At 41.5% G+C, this 25,365-nt stretch overlaps 1 long non-coding RNA gene across 1 annotated transcript; it reads right to left on the reverse strand.

The window, feature by feature from the left end:
• Positions 1-1,757: 1,757 nt before the first annotated feature.
• LOC144382631 (uncharacterized) lies at positions 1,758-10,790 on the reverse strand. Its single transcript, XR_013449984.1, has 2 exons — positions 10,299-10,790; positions 1,758-9,229 (listed from the first exon to the last, which is right to left on the reverse strand). It is a non-coding gene; the product is annotated as an uncharacterized LOC144382631 (long non-coding RNA).
• Positions 10,791-25,365: the final 14,575 nt, after the last annotated feature.

The following is a 25,365-nucleotide window of genomic DNA, read 5'->3' on the forward strand; positions in this document are numbered from 1 at the left end:
GAGCAGAGGATCTGAAGACTGAATTCCAGCTTTTTTATTGAATATGATCTTTGGTAAATTAATTAGCACATGCATCAGTTTTCTCATCTATAAAATACAAGCAATAATAGAAATGCCCTTAGGGTTGTTGTGAGGATGAAACCAGTTAATACAAGTAAAGAATGTAGAACAGAATCAACACTAATAAATTTGTAATTATTGTTATTTGAGTGCTTTCCCTATGTCAGGTGCTTTTCTAGGTCCTGGATACTTTGATATACTTATCACCATCTGCAAAGCTTCTTGGCGTTTGGATCCCTGATACCATAAGGAACATTTCTCTGAAGTCCTTCATAACTGAGAAGAACAAATACACTCCCATTAATACGCTCAGGTTCTACTTAAAGAAGCCTGCCCACAACGATGTGACTGGATATAGCATTGTGACCTTTAATGAAAGAAAGAGAATTTAAGACCGTTGCTTTCTAAAAATATACTGATTGTTACTCTTCTGTGTTTCCACTCCCTGACAAAGAAATATATGAGAGTTTAGATTCGAACCAGGAGATGCAGATTCAAAATCAGAGTTCAACCTTAGAGGCTGTGTGTCCACTTAACTCTTAACCTCAATTTTCTCCATATAAAATGAGGATAATATCAACTTCACATGGGTACAGTACAAATTAAATGAGAAAGAATCTAAGAGAGTGTCTGGAGTATTAGAGGCATTCTGTAAATCTTAGATGAATGAATGAATGAAGAGCAAAGTATAATCAAAGAGGTCTTTAAATATAAAAGGTAACACTGGGGCCCAGCACAAGTGTTTTCAATGAACTATTATAAAATCAAATTTTTACTTTCACCATTTGCTAAATTCTTTTTCTAGTTACTAAGCATAAGAAGAGCCTTAATCTCGTCTTGCCAGATAAATATCCAGAAGCTTCTTACACTGAAGAGCTATTTCTGGCCTTTAAGGCATTTTTCATACACATTTGACCCTTGAACATCAAGATGGTTAGGAGCACCGACATTGGACACAGTCAAAAATCCACATATAACTTTTGACTCCCCAGAAACTTAACTAGTAGCCCGCTGCGGAGCTGAAGCTTTACTGATAACATAAACAGTCAATTAACACATATTTTGTATATGTATTATAGACTGTATTCTTATAATAAAGCTAAAGAAAATGTTACTAAGAAAATCATAAGTGGGGTGCCTGGGTAGCTCAGTCAGTTAAGCATCTGCCTTCGGCTTACAGCATGGTCCCGGGGTCCTCGGATCGAGTCCCACATGGGGCTCCCCACTCAGCAAGGAATCTGCTTCTCCTTCTGACACTCCCCCGTCTTGTGCTCTTACTCTCTCAAATAAATAAAATCTTAAAAAAAAATCATAAGTAAGGGAAAATACATTTATACTTCTATACTGGATTTATTGAAAAAAACACGTGTATAAGCAGACCTATGCAGTTCAGACCTGTGTTGTTCAAGGTTTAACTGTATATAGTCATTCAAGAGACAGTGGCAGAGAGCAAGGCAAGGATGCCCACTCTATCCGTGATTATTTAACATTACACTGAAAATATGAGCTAATGCGATGAGACAGGAGAACTCACAAGAGGCTTCAGAATTTAAAAAGAGAAAAAAAAAGTTAGAAAATAAGTACAACTCCCTTGAGATGAGGGTATACCTGGACAACCCTAGAGAATCAATGGCAAGACTAACTCAAACTATTGGATCAGGCTAAATCATAAAATATTTCAGCAAGGTAGCCGGCTGTAAAATGAACAGACAGAAGTCAATGGTTTTTAATATACACAAACAATAACCAGACAGAAGACACGATGGCAGAGAGAATGCCATTTTAATAGTAACAAAGAAAATCAGATAATTAGGTATAAATCTAACACTAAATGTGCAAAACCTGTAGGAGGGAAACTGGAAAACACTCCTACACAAAAGCCACAAAAGATCAAGGTTCACTTGATCAAATGGGAAAGCACCCTGCTTAAATTATAAATTTATAAATTAGACAAGTTGATACAAAAGTTCAGCTTGAGTTCTCATGGAAAAAGAAACATGAAAGAAGAGCTAGAAACACAGAAAAAGAAAAGTTACAATAAGAAGCCCATCTCCCATATAAAACTATTCTGTGAAGCCTCCATAAGTAAAACAATGAGGTTGTGGCACATGGATATACTGACAAGTGGAACAGACTAGATAGTCCAGAATGGGCCCCCAGGATGCATCAGAGATGTAGCAGCACAGCTCACACCCGTGGAGCAAAAAAATCAACGTTTCAGTAAATAAGACAACTGAGTAGCCATCGGGAAAAAGATAAAATGAGATCCATACTTTATCTCATCACAAGAATAAAGCGCAGATACATGAGAAATCTAAATGTAAAGCATGAAACCATACAAGTCCTACAGGAAGGCACGGGATATTATATGGCTGCCCCAAAAAAAGAAGAAAAAAAGAGTGATCTGAACTTGATAAGGGATAACTTTAAGGATATACTGTTATGTGAAAAAAAAAAAGGAAAGTGTACTACATGAGTATATACAGATGAAAGAAGGAGAAATAAGAAAAATGTACATACATCTGTGTTTTTTTTTTGCAATAGTGTATTTGCACAGCTCCCCTCCCAGCATTTGTGCTGTTGTCATACATTTTGCTTTCACAGATGTTATACATTCCACAACACATTGTAATTCATTTTGCTTAAAGAGTTTTTCCAAATTTCTTTTTAGCTGAAGTATAGTTGACACACAATATTATGTTAGTTTCAGGTGCACAACATAGTTTCGACATCTGCATACATTGCAAAATGCTCACCACCATAAGTGTAGTCACTTATAAATTCTTACAGTGTTATTGACTGTATTCCTATGCTGTACTTTACATCCCTGTGAGTTACTTATTTTGTAACTGGAAGAATGTGCCTCTTAATCCTCTTCACCTATTTATATATTTAAAAAAAACAGAAAGGATAAAGGAACATCTTCCCTGGCTTTATTTTTGTACTCCAAATTTTCCTTGGATAAACTTACTTATTTTGTAACTTGGATAAACCAGAAACCAGTAAGATTGGCTACCTACAGAGAACAGGCTGGAATCAGGCACTTCTCCATATATAACTTTCCGGATAGTTTTGACTTTTGGAACCATGTTAATGCTTTACATATTCAAAAAAATGAAATGAAATTAACAAAGAGGGAAGTTGAACCCTGAAATAGAAAACAAACGGAAGCAAATGAACCTCACTGTATCTTAAGTAACAGAACTTCTCTGAAAAGTTTCCCTGGGGAATGAACCTTAGAAACTTTTGAACACAGTAATTTTGTATGGCTTTATTGACATTGACTTAAACTACAGATATTTAAAGTGTACAATATGATGATTTTTGACATATGAATATATCTGTGAGCAGAGTATTTTAAGTATATGCCCTCAATCTAAAGACAGAGAGACCTGGAAACAAATACTAAACTCTATTAGCAGTTTGGCTTTTCACAGTGGTATGGGTTAGCAATTCTGACACTATTTTGTGTATAGTGGAGACGAGCAAATGACTAAATATATTGAAGAGAATGATTAAATTAGATTATCAGATTAGAGAAGGAAATTACAAATATGGAATGGGAGACTAGAATTACCTCTTTAGTGGCAGATTGTAAGTATAAACCCATGGTTATTAACATAAATACAGAGACAGTTATAGATTGTGTGTATACATAATAGAATTGTATATTTGGGGGAAATGCTAGCAATTACTGAATTTGAGTACAGGGCATATAACTTCTTTTTACTGCTTCACAATTTCTCTATAAGGTTGAAATTATGTAAAAATTTAAAAGTCCCATAAACGAAATGAAACTAATGGTAGAGTTCTTCATTGTCAGTGCAAACACAAAAGAAAATCCTTAAGCCACGGAGCACACAGCTCTGAAGGAAAGGATCCAGGGTGTGACAGTCACTAAATAGTTTGCCTGTCCATGTCCCATGCCCTCTAGCAGCCAGGCAGTATGCCACATCACCTGAGAAGCTAAAAATGCCACCGGCCATGCTGTTTCTGGGGGCAGCTGTGAGTCCTTGGGGCAGGAATAATGATGGGCAGTGTTTCTCTGATTGCCCACCTTCCCGTTGAAAACAGTGAGGCTTAGCTGAGCAGTACAGGAAGTGTGCAGAGTGGGATGTTCCAGAACCCGTTGATGTTTATATGGATGTCCCTGAGGTCTAACTACTCCTTAAAGAACAAACTGGCATGTGTTCATCATTTGATCAAGAACAAATAGATGTTTGTTTAAAATATGTTTATTATTCCGTGCCAGTCCTTGTGATAGGTACCAGGGGAATCAAAAGCTAGGGTTCTGTGTCCTCAAGGAAAATTTGGAGTACAAAAATAAAGCCAGGGAAGATGTTCCTTTTTCAAGTTAGAGGGCCACAATGAATGCACAATTAAAGGATTTCAGAGCTCGGAAGAGGGAGGGAATAAAGGAATGAAGAAATTTTCCGAAAGGATAGGCCAAGAGAGTTTGAGAAAGCGTTGGGAGGTAAGGGACAGTCTCACTCATTGTAGGAGGCTTGGTCCTCAGCCTTCATAATGGGACATCTGCTAGCTGGTTATTTGTTTTCCCACTGGCAACACCATTCCCTTCTCTAAATCCTATTGCCTCCTTAATGAAAGAAACCAAGGAATTTGTAGTCAGATAAAGAACTTAGAAGTGAGATACCTAAGGGTTGGTGTTAAATAAACTGTGAAATTTGAATCACCAAAAAGGAATTAAAAGGAATTATCTACCAAAGGGTAAATATTTTTAGTAGTTTACTAGTATGTATGGTCCCAGCTTGGTTTAAAAAAGTAGATAATACTTTCATTTGATAGATAAGATAGACGATAGATGGATGATAGATAGATGATAGATAGATGATAGATAGATAGGAGCTGTGTGATTTGGAAAAATCACCATAAGTCCCTGAATTTCAGTTTTCTCATCAACAAAAACGAGATAATACAATATGTCTTACAGAGTTGGAAAGAGAATTGAAAGAGAAGGGGCCTACCACACAATAGCTATTCAAGAAGGAAAATGGAGGGTGCCTGGGTGCCTCAGTTGGTTAAGCGACTGCCTTCGACTCAAGTCATGATCCTGGAGTCCAGGGATCGAGTCCCGCATCAGGCTCCGTGCTCAGCAGGGAGTCTGCTTCTCCCTCTGACCCTCCCCCCTCTCATGTGCTCTCTCTCTCAAATAAATAAATAAAATCTTTATTTAAAAAAAAAGAAGGAAAATGGTATAGTCCTCTATTAAAAACACAGAATCATGTTGAGATTCCAAGAGAGATGTTTTAAATGGGCACACAAATTCAAAAATTCAGAAGGGCATACAACAGAAGGTCTTATGCTTTGGTCTTTTAGGGACAATGGGATTATAGGCATTTTTATATTCTTTTGGATGCTTTTTTTTTCTAAAATTTTTCCTAAATTTCTTCTAAGTTTTTTTTTCTAAATTTCTAAAGTGAAAATTACTTGATAATTAGAAGAGCATATATTTCTTTTAATTTCAGAAAAGGAGGTATGCTACTTAACAACTCAAAGAACCTGCTTGTTTTTCCTGCAGTTGGTGTGGGTCATGAATGACCAAGTCTGTCCACACTTTCCAAGGCAGTACAACCAGTAATGACCCACCCAGATTTTTCGAACAGCAGACTCATGTGAGTGGGGCTCCGCCAAAGGAATGCTCCCTTCATTCTCCTGAATGCCAGGGCCTCAGGCAGGTCACTGAACTTCTAAAAGGACACAGGTTCCTTCCCGGAAGTACAGCCGATCACCAGGAGAGTTTGGCTCAGCATGAGGTTCCATAAAGCAGGCCTGAGCCTTCATGAGATCACGGTTTCCAAGAGGCAAACAGATGGGTGGTGGAGGGACTGGGGCTTTGGCTTCCTAGGACATGAGTACTTTTTCTCTCAGGAGATCATCCCGACTTAGCTCATCACTCCTCCCATGCCCTAAATTTCCTGTAGCTCAGGGTGTGTTTCAAAACACTGTGAAATAATGAATACATCCTGTTCAATTACATCTTTTTTTTTTTTTACTGAAAGCATAGCCCCTCAAAAACCGACGGCCATGTAGGAAGTACAAAAAGAACAAAGTGGAATGAGCCGGGGAGAAAGTAAACAAGAGAGTGTTGGTGAGCAATGATTAGAGAGGTGCACAGCCTCAGGACTCCACATTGAGCAGGTCTGTATGATGTGGGAGAGTGGACTTTAAATGCCATCACAGGCTGTGGGCTAGAGATTATCTGATCCAGCTCCCTTAATTCACAGATAAGGAAACCAAAGCTCCCAAAGTGAAGTGGTTTACCTAAGGACAGGATAAGTAGGTAAGTAAGAAGCAAAAGCCAGAGAAGTCATATACTGTTATATATTGTTATATAACAATACAAACACCTCACTGCCACTGAGGGCCCTGGGTCAAATATTTAATGTCTTCTCTTAGGAGCCCATTTGGCTGGATCTTTCTCCTGCACAGTCGTGCTGTCCCCAGGGGAAATTCCTCAGAAATGGCCCCCAGTGGCATCTGACCTACACTGAAACCAGAACTGTAGCATGCTTCATCCCCCACCTGCCTGCTCACCTATGTCTGGCTGACTTCGCATACCATGGTTTCTCAGATGTGAATGATTTTTCATAATGTGGTTTCTCAGGTCTACTGCTAAGGGCAGAAGCTTTGGATTGACTGTGCGTTTTAGCTCTTCTGCTTCTCAACTCAATATGCAGGACACACAGAAAGTCTATCACAAGTTATTAGCATCAGAGTTACCCCCCCTCACCTATTCCTTCTTTAGGAATCTACCGCAGATGAAATCTAGGTAAATAAGGAAATAAAACCCAGGTAAATAAGGAAAAGGTAACAAGGGGACATCGCCTCCAAGAAATCTCAGGCACAACAAAAAATTCCTCCACATTTTTTTGTTCCAGGCTCCATGACTCCATTTGGCCTGTGTTACTTAATGTTAATAGAAGAAAGACCCCAATATCTCAATGAAAGTCTCTGACAGTGCCAAATGGCTTGGCCTCCAAACTGAGTTACAAAAATATGGTCTCAACACTTACTTGGGTCCCTCCTAGCTGCTGGGTAATTATTTCCTGTGTCCCTTAACAGCATTCATTGATGCATTGACTTTGTTTTTGACAGTTTAGCATACTATTATGAGTATATAGAGCATAAGAGTATGGACTCCGAAGCCCGAGAGTTTGAGTTTGAGTCCCAGCTCTGCAGTTACTTAGCTGAATGCCCTAGATGAGTTCACCGATGTCTCTGTCCCGTCTCTTCCTAACAGTAAAATGATCATAGTGGGACCCACCACTAGTGTTGCTGTGGGGATCAATATTTTTAAAGACCTAGATGAGTTCACTGATGTCTCTGTCCCATCTCTTCCTGACTCAGAATAAAAGCTCTATAAGTTTTTGTTTAAAAAAAAAGTACTATTTCCTAAGTTTGGCTTCCTGGGTATCAGTTATTGGGAATTGAATGATGTGGCAGACAGACTCTAAGGGGACACCCATGATTCCTGCCTCCTGGATTGTATAATTCTTTCCCCTTGTGCTTGGGAAGGACCTGTGGCTTGCTTCTAACTAACAGAATAAGGAGAAGATGATGGATGTCACTCCCGTGAATATGCTATGCTGTATGACAAAAGTAATGGGTCCCGTAATTGGGTTACATTAAGACTTCTTGCAGAGGGCTCACGTTCACTCTTTGGCGGGGCCTTAAAGAAACAAAGTGCCATGAAGTGAACGGCCTACAGAGAGGGCCACATGCAGGGAGCTTCACGCATCTTCTAGGAGCTGACAGTGGCCTGGAGCCAGCAAAAATAGAAGCAAACAAACAAATCCCACGAAGTTTGCAGTCCTACAGCACAAGGAAATAAATTCCATTCCAATCCAGCCTCCAGATGAGCATGCAGCTCAGCCAGCACCTTGACTGCAGTCCAGTGAGACTCGGAAACAGAAAAGCCAGCTCAGCCCTGGCCCGTATATTGATTGCAGCCTTATGAGACACCCTGAACCAGAAGCTGAAGAGGTTGAAGAAAAACACACAACCATTGTGACGGGTCTCATTTTAAATTCATAACCACTACGCAAATACTAAATATTCTACTTCCCTAGTCCGCTCTTGTTGCCTTTCTTTTAGGTGACCATTTCACACATTTTCTCCCTCAGAACTCTATGATAACCCCCCCCACACACTCGCTCTCAGCAGATATCCTTGCGTCTCGTCGTTGAGGAAACTGAGAACTTGTCCAAGCTCCTGCCATCCCATCCATTCATCTCCCTCTATCTGTACCCATGTTTTTATTTTATCTCCAAGTATTTGGAATAAACGTCCATGGTCCAATCCCTCTACCTGTGAGCTACGGCCCATCTCCTCCTGCCCACCCAAAGGTATCATTCCAGTACTTGGCTTGCTAAAAGGTATCTCAAAATTAACATGTCTAACTGAATCCGATCCTATTATCCCACCCCATCCCACTTCTTTCAGTCTTCCTTACCTCTGTATTTACTCCATGCTCATGGTTGCTCAGGCCAAAAACCTTAGATTCATCCTTGGCACCTTCTCACATCCCAGATCCAATCTACATGTATCCCACAGGGTCTGTCTTCAACATGTACGCAGAATCCTACCTGTTCTCACCACTGCTTTCTCTCATCCTAGTCTGGTCATCATCGCTTCCCTGGATCGTGGCAGGAGCCTCCCAGCAGGCCTCCTTGCTTCTATCCTCACCTCTCTCCAGGCCATTCCCAATGGAGCCGCCAGAATGATCGCTGGAGTTACATCACTCCTCTGCTCAAAACCTTCTAATGGCTTCTCATCTCAGTTGGAGTAAAATGCAAAATCGTCAAACAACCCTCAAGATCCAACAGGGTCGCCCACACACACACTTCTCTCCCTAACTTCTCCCTTTGTGTTCTCCATATCCTGCCCTGCTTCACCAGACTCCAGCCACACTGGAGCTTAGAATCGGTCCTGAGAGCAGTGGGAAGCTTCTGATGAGTTCTGTAAGCCATGCTTCTGTCTTCTCCGCCTATAATGTGGGACGAAAGATGGAAGATGTCACGGCCTATGTGCCCCATGGGCATCAGTCTCTTCTATCATAAAACTGTTGTGATGAGCCTTGCTGCCTCCAGCAAGGGCACAAAAGTCCCCTTTGCATAGCTGGTATTGCTTGGCGCTCCTTCCTATTTTCCTTTTTTGTGGTGAAAAAAAAAAAAAAAAAAAAGATTAAAAGCAGAAAATTCAAATACCAGAAATTTTTAGTATTTTTAGAAGCTCTTCTTAATTTTATCATACAAGTATTACAAACATTAAAATTCAGAGTGAAAAAAAGAGAGAAAGAAAGAAGAGAGGGAATGGGGGAGGGAGGAAAGAAGGAGGGAGGGGAGAGGGAGAGAGGAAGGAAGGAGCAAAGAAAAAGGTAGAGACAAAAGGGAAAGAAAATCACCCAAGGGCCTGCCATATAAAATAGTTCTTATTCACAATTATGGTTTCTAAGTACTTTTTTAAACTACCACCACCCGGGCCCTGCTCAGGGGACTGGGAGGAGCAGCACCTTCTCAGAAATAATTTCGTGTAGCTCATCACACCCTGTGCTAGCTGAGCTCACTTCTCACCCACAAGTTTTAGAACAGACATCCTGGAGTCTGCTTATGAACCCACGACTTTCCTGGCATTTCATGCGACTAACTTCTGACTAGACTTGTCTTGGCCATAAGGCTGCTATCAAAAAAGATTCTGGTTCTTCTCTTGATGAGAAAAGAATAAATTCAGTTGTGCTGTATTTTCAGCAGTTATAATGAATAAGTGATAAAACATGAACGGGAGGGGCGCCTGGGTGGCTCAGTCGTTAGGCGTCTGCCTTCAGCTCGGGTCGTCGTCCCAGGGTCCTGGGATCGAGCCCCGCATCGAGCTCCCTGCTCGGCGGGGAGTCTGCTTCTCCCTCTCCCACTCCCCCTGCTTGTGTTCCCTCTCTCGCTATGTCTCTCTCTGTCAAATAAATAAAATCTTAAAAAAAAAAAAAAACATGAACGGGACACCCAAGAATAGAATAAATCCTGTTGGGGTGCCTGGCTGGCTCAGGTCAGGGGAGCATGCAACTCTTGATCTCAGGGTTGTGAGTTCAAGCCCCACGTTGGATGTAGAGATTACTTAAAAATTTAAATTTAAATTTAAATTAAAAAAAAAAACACAGAATAAATCCTTTTGATTGAAGTGAACATAAAAACTCTTCCACTCATAAGAATCCCTGATTAAATTACATGATGATTCAGTTCCACTGATATCCCTTTGAGCTTTTTAAAGTTTGGTGTGGGGGCAGCTGGGTGGCCAGTCGGTTGAGTGTCTGACTCTTGGTTTCAGCTCAGGTCCTGATCTCAGGGTCGTGGAATCAGCGGGCTCCACTTCAGCATGGAGTCTGCTTGAGATTCTCTCTTCCTCCCCTTCTGCCCCTCCTCCTGTAAGTAAGTAAGTAAGTAAGTAAGTAAATAAATAAATAAATAAATAAATAAATAAATAAATAAATAAATATTGTTGTGTCCTTTTATTTACATATTTGGTGCTGAATATGCTATCCTGTTGATATTAGGTTTTATTAGGTTCTATTACCTCTACTTTTTAAAGCTATGATATTTTGCTTAGAAGTCATATCTTTTTAAGTAACTGTTTAAAGATTATTATTTGTTGTTAGTCACAAAAGACAATAGTTGTAGGCCACAATTTGGTACCCAGAAATAGTAATTTGCTGAAAAGTAATTTAGAAATATGAAAATATAAATGGAACTTTGCAAATGGCAGTTGGTGATTCACCTGATTAGAACTGGTTTGGATTATTTTTAGGATAAAGCAAGCAAGCACCAAATTAACAAACAGTGTGAAGTATTGCCAATTATGTGCTCGGAAGTTTTCTGACCACAAAAATTAAGAACATTTTCTAGTAATCATTCTGCCTATTTTTTCCATCACCCATTCTCTTCACAATTAATCCAATAAAAGTGCCTACCAACTATGTCCTAAACATGATTTATTGTTCCAAGATTGGCAGATTTCCAAAATTTCAATATTAAATATATTGACAACATTTGATATGCACAGCAAAGTACATTTTGGACAAATTTCACCCAAAATTTTCTTAAATAATGTATGCAAGGGGCACCTGGGTGGCTCAGTCGTTAAGCGTCTGCCTTCGGCTCAGGTCATGGTCCCAGTGTCCTGGGATTGAGCCCCGCATCGGGCTCCCTGCTCAGCAGGAGGCCTGCTTCTCCCTCTCCTACTCCCCCTGCTTGTGTTCCCTCTCTCACTGTGTCTCTCTCTGTCAAATAAATAAATAAAATATTAAAAAATAATAATAATAATGTATGCAAATCCTTTAGTAATTTACAAACGAAACTATAGATAAGTTTCCATTATTTCTTAGATCTTGGAAATATTAAGGGACTTTTGCAAGGTGCTCTTCATTTTTCCTGTGGTTTCTCCTGTCTGGTGTCCCCTCCTTTTAGCCTGTGGTACGCCCCTTACGATTTCCCAAAGCAGGCCTGTTAGCAACGACTTCTCTAAGACTTTCTTAATCTGGGGATGTTTTTAATGTGCCTTCATTTTTGGAGGCCTAGTTCTCCCGCATATGAAGGCCACCCATTTATTTCTGAGCAAATTTGCTGATTCTACAGACAATGCCATTGGATGTGGGTTTCTCGCTTTCCACCCAGATCAGTGCAGCTTGAGGCTGCTGGTGCTCCCAGCCAGCTGGTGCTCCCAGCCAGCCGCTGCTCCGTGGCACCTCCAAGCCGGTGGGGCTGGGAGAAGCATCCCGCGCAAGAACACTGCGGCTGCTCGCTGTGTGTGCAGCAGTTCAAGGTCAGCAGAGTCTCATAAATACATGCTTCTTAATTTGCTGTCTGTGCTCTTTTACCAGAGCCCTGAAATCATTGTTTTTCAACATTTTTGCCCAGTTTTATAGTTGTTTTTTTGAGGGAGAGGATTTGCTGCCAGAAAGGCTGCTCTCAGATTCATACAAAATAGATTCTCAAAGGGTTGAATCTTAGAACAGCCCTTGATTTATAATTTTGGCAGCTTGGGGCAGCAGTGGTGATGGTCCTATCCTATCAAAGAAGCTTATTGCTCTAGACGGTCTCATTGTTACTTAATTTTTCCTGATAGAAGCTATATGCTTCTATCTATATTCAGATATATTTATATCTGAGATATATAAAAGATATATCTCAGAGATATTCCTTTTTTATCAGAGATAATAGGGGACGTATTTTACTGAGCACATACCAGGTTATTGGCCTGATACACTCTCACATGTACGATTTCTCTTTAAAATAATGATTTTAGGCTCTTTATAACGATAAGTGCAACATGTACTTGTTTTTGAAAGTTTGACAAATACAGAAAAGATTCCCCTCTCCAGAAATATTTTATAATGCCACCTAGAGAAAGACGTACTTGACACGCTAGTCTACTTCCCCTGCCCCTCCCCTCTCTACGTGTGTGTGTGTCCGTGTACCTGTCGTGATTTTAGCTGTAGAAGGTGAGAAACAAATCTCCTGCTGCTCTCCTTGTAAGATCATTGCCCTCTCCTCAGGAGACATATCTAGAAAAAAGTTGCCACGGCCGATGTCAAAGAGGTTACAGCCTGTGTTCTCTCCTAGGATTTTTAGGGTTTCAGGTGTCACAGTTAGGTCTTTCATCCATTTTGTGTTTATTTTTGTGTGTGGCGTATGAAAATGGTGCAGTTTCACTCTTTTGCATGTGGCTGTCCAGTTTTCCCAACACCATTTGTTGAAGAGAGGCCTTTTTCCCGTTGCATATACTTGCCTCCTTTGTCGAAGAGTAATTGACCATATAATCATGGGTTTATTTCGGGGCTCTCTTTTCCGTCCCACTGATCTATGTGTCTATTTTTTATGCCAGTAAAAATGGCATAAAAATGCCATTTTGATGTTTTGGTTTCTACATCTTTGTAATATAACGTGAAGTCCAGAATTGTGATGTCTCCAGCTTTGCTTTTCTTTTTCAAGATTGCTTTGGCTATTCGGGGTCTTTTGTGGTTCCCTACAAATATTACAACTGTTTGTTCAAGCTCTGTGAAAAATACTATTGGGATTTTGATACATATTAAATGTGTAGATTGCTTTGGGTACTACAGACATTTTAGCAATGTTTGTTCTTCCAGTCCAAGAGCATGGAATGTCTTTCCATTTCTTTGTGTCCTCTTTAATTTCTTTCATCAATGTTTTATAGTTTTCAGAGTACAGGTCTTTCACCTCTTTGGTTAGGTTTATTCCTAGGTATCTTATTATTTTTCACGCAATTGTAAATAGAAAGGAAACAATGAACAAAACTAAAAGATAACCTACTGAATGGGAGAAGATATTGGCAAATGACATATCCAATAAAGGGTTAGCATCCAAAATATATAAGGATATATTTTGAATATATATATTTGGATATATATTTGAGTTATAAAACTCAACACCCAAAAAACAATCTAATTAAAAATGGGCAGAAGACATGAACAGACATTTCTTCAAAGACATACAAATGGCCGACACATGAAAAAATACTCAACATCACTCAGCATCAGGGAAATATAAATCAAAACTATGAGATATAACCACACACATGTCAGAATGGCTAAAATCAAAAACACAAGAAACAACAGGGATTGGCGAGGATGAGGGGAATCCTCGTGCACTGTTGGTGGGAATGCAAACTGGTGCAGCCACTCTGGAAAACAATATGGAGGTTCCTCAAAAAGTTAAAAAATAAAACTACTCTAAGATCCAGCAATCGCAGTACCAGGTATTTACCCAAAGAATGTAAGAGCACTAATTCAAAGGGATACATACATACACTCCTAGGTTTATAGCAGCATTATTTACAATAGCCAAGATATGGAAGCAGTCCAAGTGTCCATCAGTTGATGAATGAATAAAGAAGATGTGGTATATGTATACAATGGAATATTACTCAGCCATCAAAAACAATGAAATTTGCTATTTGCAGTGACATGGATGGAGCTAGAGAGTATCATGCTAAGCGAAGTATGTAAGAGAAAGACAAATACCACATGATTTCACTCCTATGTGGAATTTAAGAAACAAAACAGACGAGCAAAGGGAAGGACACAAACCAAGAAACAAACTCTTACCTATAGTGAACAGAAGGGAGGTGGGTGGGGGGAGGGGTGGAACAGGTGATGGGGATGAAGGCATGCACTTGTTGTGATGAGCACCAGGTGTTGTGTGAAAGTGTTGAATCACTATATTGTACACCTGCAACTAATATTACACTGTATGGTAACTGGAATTAAAATAAAATTAAAAAAATAAAAAGATCGTTGACCTCTTCCAAGCTTCTGAGGCTTGTAAAAATCTTTGTTCTTATCCCAGCTGCTGGGGGTAGAAGAGAAAGCCACACCACCCTTGAGCTCGAGCACTACAACATACATTTTGGTGACACAAAGAAAAAGCAAAGATTTTGCTCTTTTAGGACAAACCAGACGTTTAGCTCCAACAAGTTATATTGTTCTTTGTATGCAAAGTTTATCGTCACTGTGGATACATATTTTATCCTCTAAGAAATTTTTTTAATATAAATATGGATTGAGCTGCTTTGCTCTTAAAAATTATTGTTGACTCCATCAGGAGAAAGCGTGGACCAGAGGAAAAAAGAATTTTAATCTGAGCTGGTGCTTCTCCTTTTTAGGAAACAAAAAGTAATTTACAGCCAGGCCCAGGAAAAAGCAAATGCTTCAAGAACCAAGGTAGGTTATTCAGAAGAAGCAGCCAGATCAGCAATCTTGAAGGTTTTGTTTTGCTTTTTCACTTTAGATGTAAGGTTCCCAGGCCCGGGAGGGAGGCTGCTCTTGGTTCGTTAGCATGGAGCTCATCCTTTAGGTGAGGTCAGCAGGAAATCGTTGGCTGCTCTCACCAGGGCGGAAGCTGAATAGAAACTGGAGCATCCCTGCCTCTCCATCATCCACACTCTAGAAAGGGGAGCTGGTTCTTCCCCCAGGAAGGACACTGAGTGGGAGAGAGCCATCATTTGCATCTAGCCGAAGCCTGGGCGCTCCCCTTAAATGCTGAGGACAGGACTGAGAAGAAAAAGTTCCTTCCCCAGTAGGTGGGACGGAATTTCCCCAGAGAACAGGAGCCTGGGGGGCACTCAGCTGAGAGACTCTGAAGGCGAGGCTCTAAGAGAACAGTAACTGAGGGAAGAGGGAAGAAGGTGTTTATGAAGACCTAGATCCGTCAGTGTGCGGACCCTGGGGAGGTTCTGCTCCGGACTCCATCCTAGGGAAGGGATCAGTCTAAGAGGCATGTGGGTACTACACCAGAGTTGAAAACTGTATCAGAGGGACCCAATATGTGCCCCAATGTACTGAGGCTTTTTAACCTCCAGAAATCAACATATTTTTATTATCCCAATAAAATCAGCTCAAAGGCAGAAAACCAGGTGACCACCTGACGCTCTCTACCTAACATGTTCTTCAGTCTACAGGGCCGTTCGGCTCCTTACTCCACACACTGATCGGTATCTCTACATAGCCCGAAGACCCATTAAATTGCTTCCCCAAAGAAAAGATGAATTCTAATGAGAGCTATAAAGTGCAGCTTATAAAACCGTTAACACTTTTACAACCTGTGATGGACACTGAAAAGCTCTTTCACAATTATTTGAGGTTCCCTGGCTTCTTGTTCAGGGCTTATACCCAGGATCTTAATGATCCCGTCTAGAATATATACCTTTTAAATTCGATGGCAATGATCCGGGGTCCTGGGATCGAGTCCTGCATCGGGGTCCTTGCTCAGCGAGGAGCCTGCTTCTCCCTCTGCTGCTCCCCCTGCTTGTGCTCTCTCTCTCTCATTCTCTCTCTCGTGCTCTCTCTCTCAAATAAATAAATAAAATTTTAAATAATAATAATAAATTCTATGACGATTTTATGACAATGTCTTTAGATAGGAAATATCCAAATAGGAAAATATCCAAACAGGAAATGTAACTGCCATATAGAATACACGTTCCCTGGACCAGAAAGCGGAGGTTTGTGGTATCCTGTGGGCTCAGGCTGGACTTGGGGCCGGGCTGCTAACTCAGCGTGGCCAGGAAAACCTGCTCTCTTCTACAGATGGGTTTTGAGCTCTCGTCAGGTTGTTCTCACAGAGCTAACAGTCACTGGGCTTACCCTTTACAGAGAACTTTATTTTTCCATCAAAAGGCTGTGGTTTCAAGTTGCTAAGGAACTTTGGAAGGGCTGAGCACGGAGGGGTGTGGGAATAATGAGAGGCCTGGGAACCCAGACAACCAGAAGTTTGAGACGCGTCACAGTTGGATCCAATTCATGCCCGTCATTACTCACCTCTTGTTTTCCCTTGAAAACTGAAAAATTAAGGTCCCAGATCATGTTCCTGGAACTCAAAGAAATATCATGAGTAATGAGTAAGTGTGAATTTTACCCAAGAAATGTCGTCTATCTACGTAGAGCATGTGGACGTGGGGTACATACAGGAAATTACTCAGTTTCATTAAAGCCAATTGTGAAAAGTATAATTAAAGAGAGACTTAGGGCTTGAAATTCTGGCCACACTGGGGATAGACTGAATGAGGCCAGAGCATTTCACTCTTGACATATTAACCAGCTGAAGAAACAATTGGCCCCCACAGGCCCACACCCACATCAACAGTGAAATATTCTTTGTAAATTAATCATCTACCAACTTACCGAGTTTCTCATCCTAAAGTAGTAATTCCCTTTCACCTATTCACACAGCTATAAGCTATAAGCAAAATGAAGGGCTCATTATCTTGGAAGGAAAAGGTATTATTAAAATCCCCAACCAAACTCTTGTCCACATCCACACTTAAACCTGACAGTGAAATTGTATTAATGAGGTTAGCTTTAATATATAGTAATTTTTATGTGAAATAAAAATTTGATGGCTGCAATATTTATTTTTTGTCCACAACATCAAAGAGTAAAAATATATAATTTAGGGGCGCCTGGGCAGCTCAGTCAGTTGAGCGGCTGATTCTTGATTTCGGCTCTGGTCATGATCTCAGGGTTGTGAGATCGAGCCCGGCATCAGGCTCTGTGCTCAGCGGGGACTCTGCTTGGGATTCTCTCCCTCCGCCCCTCCCCCTGCGCTTCCCCCTCAAATAAATAAAATTTTTAAAAATATATATAATTTATATTTAATCATTCTTTGACAGGCTTGAGAACTTAATGAGAAGAATAAAAACAATGGGGCACCTGGGTGGCTCAGTGGATTAAGCGTCTGACTCTTGATTTTGGCTCAGGTCATGATCTGAGGGATTGAGCCCCGAGTTGGGCTTTGGGCTAGGTGTGGAGCCTGCTTAAGATTCTCTCTCTCCCTCTCCCTCTGCCCCCCCACCTCTCAAGTGTGTGCTCACTCTCTTGCTCTCTCTCAAAAAAGAAAAAAGAAAAAAGTTACCTAGCACCAAAGCACCAACCTCCAAGTTCTCTTTCTTGGCTATAATCTGAAAGTCGGATGCTAAGGTGCTTGAGGGGAATGCAGCAATGATAAGAGAGTGTTCTACAAGCTGGGAACCATCTCTGATTCCAAGTGTTGAGGGGGAAGGCTTAGTCCCTGCTCCTGAGGTTCTATGTGAAAGGAGCTCCCTTAATCTCATCTTGCCGTTGCTCTCTCCCCTTACTCATTTCCAGAGGAACAGGAGTGAACTAGTGACAGGTAAATCTGGGCACAGGAACGGGGCATGCGTAGTTCTTGCTTCTGCAGATGTCAGCCATTTGGTAAGCTTCTACACCTGCAGGAGGAGGCTGCCCCTGCGTGTTAAGTCTGTCCAGGTGTCTGGTGCAACGTTAGGACGCTTGTTGGAGCCACGCACCTAAACTACATTCTCCAGCTGTCAGCCAACAGGGCTTGACGACTTCATATCGTTAAGCTCAGGACTTGGCTCAGAAGAGAGGGCTGGTTTCTTCTGAAGCTCCCTCACGCCCTGGCAGAAATAATCATAGCATTCCTCTGATAACATGTCCTTTCAGCTATAAGATAAGACACAGTCGCCGCTCTTAGAGGTCTCCCAGTGGGAATGGGAAGAAACCGAGGAACGTTATTTAGTGTGAAGAAATGCAAATAGAGGTGGAGCACAAGAGTCACTGGGACATGAAGGGAGGAGTAGCTGACTCAGTCTAGCAACCGCATGTTGACAAAGATGGGGGTACATGGGCTGATGGTGGAAGGATGAGCAGTTGCCGGCCAAGCGGTGAGGCACAGAAACGGAGGGAGCACTTCCAGCAGACACTGTAATGCTGGCCCTAACCCCCCGGGGTAGAGCTGGGCAGGCGGAGTAGAGTTTGGTAAACGTGGGAAGCAACTGGAATGCTTGTTAAAAACACCGATGACCGGGCTCTACCACAAATGCACTGACCCAGAAGGAGTAACCTGGGGATGTGTATTTTTAATCAGCACGCCAGGTAGTTTTTGGATCAAGAAAGTTTAGGAATCACTGCCTAAATTTGGGGAGCCATTGAAGGGCTTCAAGGGTTGGAGGAATCAGATCAGAACAGAATTTTTAACTCTGTTAGGATGATGGAACTTGAAGGCGGGAAGATCTCTATAATAGTTTCAACAAGAGACTACAAGGGTCCCAAATATGCAGCTGACAATGGTATGAAGTTCAATGACATAAATAAGAGATACTTAAGGTGTTAGAGGGGCAGGACTTAACTGACTGCACGTTGAGAGCGAGGGAGAAGACCTAGAGGTCTCTGGCATTTCTGATTCAGGTCGCTGGGTGGATGAGCTATTCCCAGGAGACAGAATACGGTTAGATATCTCCTCAGCTCATGAGGACTGGCCCTTCTGTAAGCACTGTCCCCTCTCCAAAGGAAGAGTCCACAATAGTCTTTGTATTGAGTGTTGTTTGATAGCTGATCATATGTTATTGATCTAGAATGGACACTTAAAACCCCTGTGCTAGTTACACACTGTCTTCTGGTCTTTTGTGACGGGCTTACCGAAAGCCAGAGTTTTTCAATGTGGCTGGAGTTTTAACTGACTATGGGCAGTCATATCCCATCAGTGGATGGAGAAGCAGAGGGAAGACAGTCGTAGTAATAGTACCAGCAGGAAGAGGAGGACGAGGAGGAGAATAAAGCGGACACACCCTCAAAGTAGCAGAGAGGAAGAAATGAATCAGAGAAAGCACTGGCACCTTCCCAGTTTCTGGGTCCTACCCCGTGTGAGACCGGGCTGCGTGGTTACTCTTGTACTCCATCAACTCGACTGTGGCCTTAGATAAATGCTTTGGGGTTTTGGTCTATTCAACTCAGCTAGTACTACTTTGCTATTTGCAATACAGGCATAAAGACAGCATATTGGGTTGGGGACATAGGGAGATTTTAGGTATCCACAGGACATTCAAATGGAGTCATCTAGTAAGATGTTTGACATGTTAAGTCCAGTGCACAAAAAAAAAAGGGGGGTGAATGGTTGGGATGAAATAAATATTTGCCTGTGTTTGGCATAAAAGTTGAGGCTGAATGAGAATGGCTGTGGTCACCTAGATAGATCATGAGGAAAGAGATAAAAAATATAAGCTATCTAGCACACCTGGGTGGCTCAGTTGTTAAGCGTCTGCCTTCGGCTCAGGTCATGAACCCAGGGTGCTGGGATCGAGCCCCGCATTGGGCTCCCTGTTCCGCGGGAAGCCTGCTTCTCCCTCTGCCCCTCCCCCTGCTTGTGTTCCTTCTCTCGCTGTGTCTCTCTCTCTCTCTGTCAAATAAATAAATAAAATCTTTAAAAATAATAATAAATTAAAAAATTAAAAATATATATATAAACTATCTAGACACTAAATGATTGTAGAGGAAAGTTAAAGACTTCTTACTTCTGAGGGAGAGAAATTGTCCTTTGGGTGTTATGGCTAAAAACAGAATTTTCCATAACTCTTAGAATTATGAATAATCATATTAAGTATGATTAAGGTCTATAAACATTATAATTAATCTAATAATGCTAGAAGTAATGAGTAATGACAGACCTTATTAGAGAGAAACCTCCACACTGAATTTCACAGAATAGTATTATCCCAGATGAGCAAGAATACCCTCGCTCATGCCTTCCATTTCCATTCAGGAAAAATCAACTACTAGTGGACAACTTTGATGACCCCATCACCCACTTCCCAGAAGGCAGAAATTCAGGATGTAACACAACTGACTTTGCTAAAGAAACTGGGAAAGATTTCTTAGTTTAACTACAAATGGGGATCAGAACGCCTCAGTGAGTCAAAAACTTTACCGCACCTCATAAATCAGCAGCGGCCCTGGGATTTCGTCTGGGATGATTTCCAAACATGTGTTAAGCATTATTTGTCATGGAACTTTGTGCAATAAAAAGTTTATTTTTTTGTTAAATGATCACTAGGACATTTGTCAATTATGATGGTTCTTTGGATCCTACTGCTCCTTCCTTTTCCTCTTAAAGTCACACATTCCAATTAAAATATTTTTTGGAAGTTTGGGCCCTAAAACACATGCCATTTTCAGCATGCCATTCCTCTGCCCCCAAATCCATATTTAGTGACACAGTAAAAATACAGGAAGGGGGTGCCTGGCTGGCTCAAGTGGGGGAGCAAGCAACTCTTGATGTCTGAGTTGTGAGTTTGAGCCCCACATTAGGTGTAGAGATTACTTAAAAATAAAAAAAAATTTTTTTAAATCTTAAAAAAAAAGACAGGAAGGAAACATACTGTTTTTTCCAAATTTTCCTTGAGCATGGAATTTATAAGAAAAAATATAATTTGAAACAGAATCTTAAAAAATCTATCATGGGTCTGTACATTGTTAGCAATTAACATTAAATTTTTGAGGAATAGTCTTGGAGAGAGTTGGTTAATGTTTTGTATATTTATTATTCTGTCAGGCATGTTCAGGTACTTAGTAATTATAATTCTTTCCTCATCAATCATAACTGAGGGATGCAAATGCCAACACATACAGTCCAGTCAACATTGTTTCCCCAACAAAACGCACTTTTAAAGAAGTGTTAGCATTTATTAAATTGCAAGACTAGGGACAGATTTGGTTATACAATCCAAACCAGTTTTCCCCAAACTGTTCTGCAGGACATGAACATCCCACGAATTTTAAATAGACATTAAAGGGACGCCTGGTGGCTCAGTCGGTTGAGCATCCAACACTTGATTTCGGCTCAGGTTGCGATCTCAGGGTTGTGAGATCGCAACCCCACATAGGGTTCTGCACTCATCGTGGAGTCTGCTTGTCCCTCTCCCCCTGCTCCTCCCACCCCCCGTTTGTGTGCTTTCTCTCTCTAATAAGTAAGTAAAATCTTTAAAAAAATAGACATTAAATACCAAAGAGTCTTGACTGGGTCCTGGGTAGTGGGGGGATAAGGTTATGAAAGACATTGAGACAATGGAGAAAAACTGAATATGGGCTATACATTGGGGACTTCTGCAACAACACCAAATTCTGAGAGTGTGATAAGGAATCACGGTTACAGAGGGAAATGTCTACTCGTAGGAGAAGCATTCTGGAGTCCTTAGGGGTTGAATGTCATGACACCTGCAACTTTCAAATAGTTCAGAAAAAAGGTTATGTTTACCTATGGCTATAAAAGGGGAAGAGCAAGGGGTAAAATAAATGGCCAAACATTAACAACAGGTGAGTCTAGATGAAGAGTATGTTGAGACAACTTCCAACTCTGTTTAAATAGGCTTCTGTGTACGACCGCTCTGAGGCACCTGGGGGAAAGCACGCAGTACCTGCAGCCTATGCAACCTCGGGCTATTAGCCTACCCCGCTCCCCGAAGCTGCTCCTGATACCATACAGCATGCACGCTCCAAGGAGATACTATCTGAACCGAACACTAGGAAGCCCTCCTCTGATGTTGGCTTGTTCAGTTCCTGCTTAACTGATCTTTTGGCTTTCATTCTTAAAGATGAGTCTTCACAGGCTCGATCCTTGCTCTCATGACACTTAAACATGTTTTTAAATGCACTTAAACATGGCTTACCTTTTTAAGGGAAAAAAAAAAAAGTATAATGGCATATTAGGCTCCCAAGAAGCTCTCTACGGCCGCATCTGTCCACTCAGGTGACCAAATGTGTTTGTGAGCTTTGTAAATTGCCCATTTTTACCTAAAACGCAGCTTTTTTTTAAAAGATTTTATTTATTAAAAAAATTTTTATTTGAGAGAAAGCATGAGCGGGGGGGGGGGGTCAGAGGGAGAGGGAGAAGCAGACTCCCCACTGAGCAGGGAGCCCACCATTGGGGCTCAATCCCAGGAACCCTGGATCATGACCAGAGCTGAAGGCAGACGCTTAACCAACTGAGCCACCCAGGCACCCCAAAAACGCAGTTTTGAGCTTCATCTTCAAAAGGTATTAAAAAATCTCAACTTTATTTTCCTTAATCTATCACTGGTCTCTCTTTCAAGGATTGTGGTCTTAAAAATGTAGATGTTCTAATTATAAAGCAGTCATTTTTTGCTTCTGGTCTGCTGAATATTTTCCAACAGAAACATCAGTAATATGCCTCACTGCCTTACAATCTCAATTGAACAGGTTTGTTCAGAGGTTCTTCTCCCAGAGCATCTTGCCAGATCTTCATTAATCCGGGAGATTTAGCTGGTATTTAAATATGCAGCCGTCATCACTTACTTTCCTTTGAATTGACCTGAGCATTATTTTTATTTCATATGTAAATATACTGAAGCATAATACAGACATTATATGTAATTTATAAAACACACAAATATAATTTATTAATTCCCATAATAGGTACAATAAATGGAAAATGGACCTTTGAAAATGGCTTAATGATTACGTGTTGCAAACTCCCTCATACTCCACCGTATAAGTCAAGAATTCTTATTAAAAATTGCAGAATATGGCATCTGGGTGGCTCAGTTGTTAAGCGTCTGCCTTCAGCTCGGGTCATGATCCCAGGGTCCTGGGATCAAGCCCCATATGGGGCTCCCTGCTCAGCGGAAAGCCTGCTTCTCCCTCTCCTACTCCCCCTACTTGTGTTCCCTCTCTCACTGTCAAATAAATAAATAAAATCTTAAAAAAAAAATTGCAGAATAGTGGAGAAGTACAGTAAAAACATCCTGTATTCATAAACTGGAAATTTGCTTAGCAAATTTATGTTAAGAAGGGACCCCAGGACTTCGTTCAGATATGCAATTTCATGCAGAAGGAAATCTAAAAGGTGACAATTGAGCTGTTTGAAAAGATTAACAGGATTTCATCACCCAGATAAGATGCGGGGACAGAGAACTGAATGGCATTTTAGTTAAGAGGCTTGATACACAGCAAAAAGCATGGAATCTGTAGAATGGGTAGTTTGGTATCGATGGAAGCATACAGTATGAATACAGAGACAGGAGATGAAGTAGGATTTATAGGTGGAGCCAGATTGTGAAGTTTTAGGTGCCAATCTAAGGGGATTAGATACTATTTTGAAGGCAAATGGGAGCAGGGAGCAGCATGATCACGCTCACTGTTCATCATGCAGACAGTCAGCTCTATGAAGGAGAGACTGGCGCACAGGAGACCGTGAAGAAGACATGGGGAGCCCGTAAGAAGCTACAGCACAGAGGGACAGACGAAGGACTAGACTAAGTGGTAGGAGAGGAAAGGAGAGGAGAAAGAGGAGAGGAGAAAGGAGAGGAAAAAGGAGAGGAGAGGAGAGGAGAGGAGAAAGGAAAGGAGAGGAGAGGAGAAAGGAGAGGAGAGGAGAAAGGAGAGGAGAGGAGAAAGGAGAGGAGAGGAGAGGAGAAAGGAGAGGAGAGGAGAGGAGAAAGGAGAGGAGAGGAGAGGAGAAAGGAGAGGAGAGGAGAGGAGAGGAGAAAGGAGAGGAGAGGAGAGGAGAGGAGAAAGGAGAGGAGAGGAGAGAGGAGAAAGGAGAGGAGAGGAGAGGAGAAAGGAGAGGAGAGAGGAGAAAGGAAAGAGGAGAGGAGAAAGGAGAAAGGAAAAAGGAGAGGAGAGGGAAAAGGGAAAAGGGGAAAGGGAAAAGGAAAGGAAAAGGAAAGGAAAAGGAAAGGAAAAGGAAAAGGAAAAGGAAAGGAAAGGAAAGGAAAGGAAAGGAAAGGAAAGGAAAGGAAAGGAAAGGAAAGGAAAGAGGAATCTGAGAGGAGTTGCCAGGTTGACTGGAAGGTGATCTAGCGGGGGGTGTTCCTACCAACCCTAGGAAGTAAGATGTCCATTTCCCCAACCAGACAATGGAGTGAACACTAGGTACCCTCCTCTGCAAGCCTGTGAGGACAAAGTGTGTGGGGAGGGCGGGGCGAGGTATCACACAAGAAGTATTTAGTACAGAGTCTGGCACAAAGTAAGTGCTCAGTTAGCTGCTAGGATTATTGCAGCCATCGGGGGGGGGGGGGGGTGCTGAGAAGGACTCCCAGGCAGCTCTTGAACCTGGCCTACTTCTGAGTTCAATCTTAGCCCAGTGCTTCTCCGACGGTGGTCTCCACACCACCACCAGCAGCAGCGTCACCTGGGGACTGGTCAGAAGTGCAAACTCACAGGCCCCCCAAGAACTACAGTCATAAACTAGGGCTGAGGTCCAGCGATTTGTGATCTGACCAGCCCTCCCAGTTACATGCGTTAAGGAACCGCAGATGTAAACACCTGTTTTCTCTGGTCTGAGGGGGTGCCTCGCAACACTACCTTTCACTGGAACTGCTCGCCCAGCCCGGTCCAGTCCAGAGGCTTCCTGCAAACATGCCGCGCCCAGACACACTGGTGTAGCACTAACCACCTCTGAGTCTTAAGAGAAACTGGGCAAGTTTGTGTTCCCTACCTGGGCCTGAAGCTCCATCTGTAAACTACCTAAACCAGTACTGTCACCTAGGAGACGCTCCGTAACTGAGGACTGTTCGATGGTAACTACTGAACCTACTATCTGATTTGATTCTACTATAAACATGATAGTATAAAAATACTACCACTGTCAGAAATTAAATCACTTGTCGCTTGATGAAAGCCATCCAACCTGATAAAATAACCAAGATTAGAACACAAATCTCCCAACTATGAATTCTGCTTCTTTTATTAGGTAAGTCTGTTTCTACAGTTTCAAGAACATTCATTCCAAAATAAAAAGTTCCATTTCAGTACTGTCAGTGTGATGTACTACCATCGACATCCACAAAAGACCGTATTCTTTAGAAATGGATGGTTGAGGCCACGTGGAAATTTTTCAGTGGTAGCTTTCAGTAAAAATTAAATCATAAAATAAGTATACTTACCTATTATCTAAACTTTAATATTTACACTAACTGCAGGAATAGTTGAAAGGAAAAAAACAACTC

Source organism: Halichoerus grypus, chromosome 7 (genome assembly GCF_964656455.1).
Source record: "Halichoerus grypus chromosome 7, mHalGry1.hap1.1, whole genome shotgun sequence".
In the NCBI taxonomy this organism is placed as follows: domain Eukaryota; kingdom Metazoa; phylum Chordata; class Mammalia; order Carnivora; family Phocidae; genus Halichoerus; species Halichoerus grypus.